The 5,567-nt window shown below is 28.2% G+C and overlaps 1 protein-coding gene across 1 annotated transcript in view; it reads right to left on the reverse strand.

Annotated features, from left to right (window-relative positions):
• The window catches only part of LOC106340060, a 12,401-nt gene that overhangs the window by 6,194 nt on the left and 640 nt on the right, over nt 1-5,567 (reverse strand). The window lies entirely within an intron of this gene.

Below are 5,567 nucleotides of genomic sequence, written 5' to 3' on the forward strand. Positions count from 1 at the left end.
GCTCGGCCGACCAATTAATAATAAACAGGATATAAGGCGGCTCGGCCGACCAATAAATAATAAACAGAATATAAGGCGGCTCGGTCGACCAATAAATAAATTAAATTACTAGTAAATAATATATGCGGTATTCCGGCCATTATAATATGATATAAATAATAGTAGAGACGGTATACCGACCATTATAACAGGGTATAAATGATACAAATAAATTTTACCGAATCGCAGAGTGATCGTGCTGATAACGTGTTATGAAAAGAACTGGAATTTTATTATATCGCGGGAATTTGAATAAGAGCAAAATTTATACCCGTAGAATTTTTAACACTGATAGGAAGAGTTTATTATAGAGAGAAGAGAAGGTTGAGTTGCGATTACAAATGAACGAAAACGTTCGTATATATATAGGAAGAAATTTACTGTGCAAATAGTGCAGCGAGCTCCACCTCTTTATATTTTCAACAATTGCGGTGGCTGTGTTATTTGACTTTCATAACAGTGCAATCTTTATTGCCTGGAATAAATATTTAGGAGAGGTTCAACTATTCGTTTATCGCGTTTAAACACAAAAATACAAATCAACTGAGGAATCCAAACTGGAAAATAGTAGGATAACTTTCACTTTGCACTTTAAATATTTGGAGATTCCACCTCATCTCATTTTTCTTTGTGCACTTCATCTTCAAATACTTCATATGAATAAGAACCCAGTTTTTTTTTTTTTTTTGGACATTAAAGAACCCAGATTCTTGTTTCAACATATTTTCAGAAATAAAAGTTAAATACTTTCCAATTACCCATCAAATCTATCACAAAATCCAAATAAGAACGTGCATGAACAATCTTTTTTAATTTTGTTTCTCTTTGAATGTTTCTTCATCTAGAAATTGTAATATCAAGAACACGAGCTCCCTACTGAGAAAAGACATGTTTTAAGCTCAGATTTAAAAATTAGATTTTGGTTAATAATACTCTCAACATCTTCAAAATAGGATGTAAACATGAATCAAAATAAAGAGAGACAAAAAGATGCAGGGTTCAATTACAAAAAAAGTTGTGGATTGATGGAGGAGAGAGAGAAAATGGTTGTTCTGACGGCAAGATATAAGTACATGAATCAAATCTTTCAGAATATTTTAACAAGATTCGGCCTATGTCAAGTAGTAGTATTCAGAGAGGGTATGTAGGGGCACCAGAGTCACGATTAATTATGCATAGTGTGAAAACATAGGGCTTTGGTATATTGTTAATTATAGGATAGTTCTTTGGTAAGAGAACTAATTTCTCTAAGTTTTAAGCAAATTTGAATTTTGTGATGATTGATTATTGTTAACTTTGATGATTAGGTTATAATTGTAGCTCGGAAATATCTTAATAATGTATTTTTGGTAAATTACACAATTTTAACGATAAAAATATGCTTTGCTTATTGGGCTATATGAACCTTAATTGTACTGTATATTTTTGTCCGAGAACCAGTTGTCTTTTTTTTTTGCGGGTTAGACTTGGTTATCTTTTTGGATATATAATTTTAACTTCGTTTGAGATAAATACCAAGAACATAAACAATCATGAAATTATTTTCTCTTGAGACCATTGATCTCTCTAAGTTTATGTTTATCTGAGTTCATGTTGGTTACAGTTGAATAAATATAACAACCCTTCTTAATCGAAACATTTCTCTGCATCTGCAGAGGAGTTCCTCTTCTCTTCACCCCACTATTCTTTGGTACTTATCATTTTCATATCATGGCGTCGAAATAGTGATCATCGCATCTAAGATGACCTGAAAACACAAAAAAAGTTATCTATTTTATGGAAAACATTTGAAAAAGAGCTTTACATAATTAATTCACAAATCGTTATAAAAACATTTCAAATTAGATCCTAACTAGGATCATAAAAATGAGATTAAAGTTTTTGTTTTGACGAAAAGTGAGAGTTACCTTTTTTTTTTCCCTATATTTCTCTCACATTTTATTTGTTATTATAAATTTTCTTGATTTTCATACAACATAATTAATTCGAGTTACAAAGAAAGAAATATACAATTTTGTTTAACAAGATTCATCTGAATTATATTTTATATTAAATAAACTAAAAACTATGCAAAACAAACACATGCTAGGACAACCCATGATTAAAATTAGGAGAGTGAATATTCAGATGAAACTTTGATTTCAATTTATATAGATAAAATTAGCAGAATGAATATTTAAATAAATTTACTTGATTTTCAAACAATATAATTTATTCGAGTTACAAAGAAAGAAATATATGATTTTGTTTAACAAGATTCAAGTGAAATTATGTTTTATATTTGATAAACTAAAATACAATTCTAGACAAATACTAGATAGAACAATCCAAGATATTATATTAGAGTTTTTTATATAAAATATTAGAGTTAGGAAAACGAATAAGTAATGAAAATTTGATTTAATTTATATAGTTAGAATATTATAACAAACCATTATTTCATAATACATCATATAATAAAACAAAATATTCAATCAAGATAACTAAATTGCGAAATCATCAGCTGATGAAGGACTTTCAACTTCTGCAGAACATCTGTTCCAAACCTCATTAATTTTGAAAGAAACTTGAGAAGCAAAGCGTTTGAGTTGATAAAATTGAAACATCAACTTATTAGTCTCGATGAAGCATTGTTTTCCAGCTCTTACTACCTTCAGACAACACTCTCTCGAAACAGGTTCATTCGTAAGAATCTCTTGAATAACATCATCGAGACCACATTTCCCAATGGGCTCCATCTTGTCCATGCAAGTTTCAAGATATATTTTGTATTTTGGTGGGATGTTATCTAGCATATAAATATTGTAATCTTGCGAAGCCGGTGATATCGCATCCAATGAATCAAACTCGCGACCCGGATGGACCAGTGGTTCATCGTCAACATCTTCCTGACCAGAACTTGGATACGCATATGATACTAACGTGGTCATTATGAAAAATGCCATGAAAATTGTCTTAGTATCCATTATTTATGATTACTTTTTAACTTCTTCTTTGAATTGTTTTTTTTTTCTTTTTCTAATTACCATGATTTATAAGTGTATATATATAGTAGTCAAGTTGTTTTGAATGCTATTAATGGTGTTTTGTATTAATCAATAAAATAACATTTTTAGTTGTTTTGCAAAACCATAATTTCCTTATTAATTTAATTAGCTCTAAGAGTAACATTTTTAAATTGATTTCTATGTTTCAGGCATTGATTGTTAATTAAATACTCACTACATTTGTCATTAAAGTTTTTGCATACAAATTAAGAAAATTAGTAATTTTGGTTTTATCCTTATTACATACTCCTAAAATATTTTGTTTGAGTTTATTAACTAATGAACTAAAAATAAGAGCAAAATGAAAATTATGTTTAAATATGTATGAAAATCGTATAAAGACATTTAAAAAAAATCATTTAATATGAAACATAGGAAGTAATATTTCACTTAAGTAAAAAATTGAATCTAATTGAAATTTGGATCTATGTTTCTTGAAATAATTACATGGTCTAAATATAGTGATGACTTTGCTAAACCAAAGAAGATTTATAGATGAAGTATATATGCTTTTTGCAAATAATTGTAAAGAGCTATATCTAGTCTTGTCGCATATAACTTTATGATTAAGTACTACATAAATCTTTAACAAGCAAGTATGAAGAAGAAGAAGAAGCAGAAACATGAAAAAAGATGACTCTGGATATATAATTTGAAACGTTGTTTGAGATAAATATCAAGAACATAGACAATCATAAATTTTTTTCTCTTGGTTCGTTGATCCCTATGGAGTTTATGTTTTTCTGATTTCTTACTGGTTATAGTTGAATAAAAGCTTTTGAATTGTTCAAACATGATGCTCTTTTCATATAGAGTATTAGGCCATTAAGCATAAGTGTATTGTCCCTTTGATCAAGTATTTGTCCCTTTGATCAGTCTCCTCATGAGAATCTATATTTTGATCCTGTGAACACAAAGATGATTTCATTCTATATGTGGATTATTACAAAATAAGTGACGATATATACCTTAAAAAAAACCAAAGAATTTATATATTTTGTGGAAATCATTGTAAAAGTGATATAGATAATTAATTCACAAATCTCTATAAAGAATTTTCATATTAGGTCATAGCTAGGATCTTAAAAATGAGATTAACATTTTTGTTTCACGAAAAATGAAAGTTACATATTGTATTTTTTTCCATATAGCGTTCTCTCACTATATATTTTTTTTATAAATTTACTTGATATTCAAACAACATAATTTGTTCGAGTTACAAAGAAAGAAATATACGATTTTGTTTAACAAGATCCATGTGCAATTAAATTTTATGTTAAATAGACTAAAAACTATCCTTGACAAACACTAGTTAGAACAACCCAAGATATCACATTAGATTTTTTTATATACAATATTAGAGTTAGGAAAACGAATAAGTAATGAAAATTTGATTTTATTTATATAGTTAGAATATTATAACAAACCATTATTTCTTAATACATCATATAATAAAACAAAATATTCAATCAAGAGAACTAACTCGTGAAATCATCAGATGATGACTTCTTCAGAACATCTGTTCCAAACCTCATTAATTTTGAAAGAAACTTGAGAAGCAAAGCGTTTGAGTTGATAAAATTGAAACATCAACTTATTAGTCTCAATGAAGCATTGTTTTCCAGCTCTTACGACCTTCAGACAACACTCTCTTGAAACAGGTTCATTCGTAAGAATCTCTTTAATAACATAGAGACCACATTTTCCAGTGGGTTCCATCTTTTCCATGCAGGTTTCGACATACATTTTGTATTTTGGTGGGAGGATCTCTAGCATATAAATATTGTAATCTTGCGAAGCCGGTGATATCACATCCAATGTATCAAACTCGCGACCCGGATTGACCAGTGGTTCAACGTCTACATCTTCTCGACCAAAACTTGGATACGCATATGATACTAAAGTGGTCATTATGAAAAATGCCATAAAAATTGTCTTAGTCTTCATTCTTTATGATTACTATTTAACTTCTTGTTTGAATTGTTTTGTTTTTTTTTTCCTATTACCATGATTTATACTCCCTCTGTTTTTAATTATAAGTAGTTTTGGTCATTATGCCTAAAACTTGGATACGCATATGATACTAAAGTGGTCATTATGAAAAATGCCATAAAAATTGTCTTAGTCTTCATTCTTTATGATTACTATTTAACTTATTCTTTGAATTGTTTTTTTTTTTTTCCTATTACCATGATTTATAATTGTTTATATATAGTAGTCAAGTGGTTTTGACTGTTATTGATGGTGTTTTGTATTAATTAATATAATAACATTTTTAGTTGTTTTGCAAAAACATAATTTCTTTATTAATTTAGCTAGCTATAAGAGTAACATTTTTAAATTGATTTCTATGTTTCAGAAATTGATTATTAATTAAATACTCACTATGTTTGTCATTAAAGTTTTTGCTTACAAATTAAGAAAAATTGTAATATTGGTTTTATCCTTATTAAATACTCCTATAATATTTTGTTTGAATTT

This window comes from Brassica oleracea, chromosome C1, assembly GCF_000695525.1.
Source record: "Brassica oleracea var. oleracea cultivar TO1000 chromosome C1, BOL, whole genome shotgun sequence".
NCBI classification, from domain to species: domain Eukaryota; kingdom Viridiplantae; phylum Streptophyta; class Magnoliopsida; order Brassicales; family Brassicaceae; genus Brassica; species Brassica oleracea.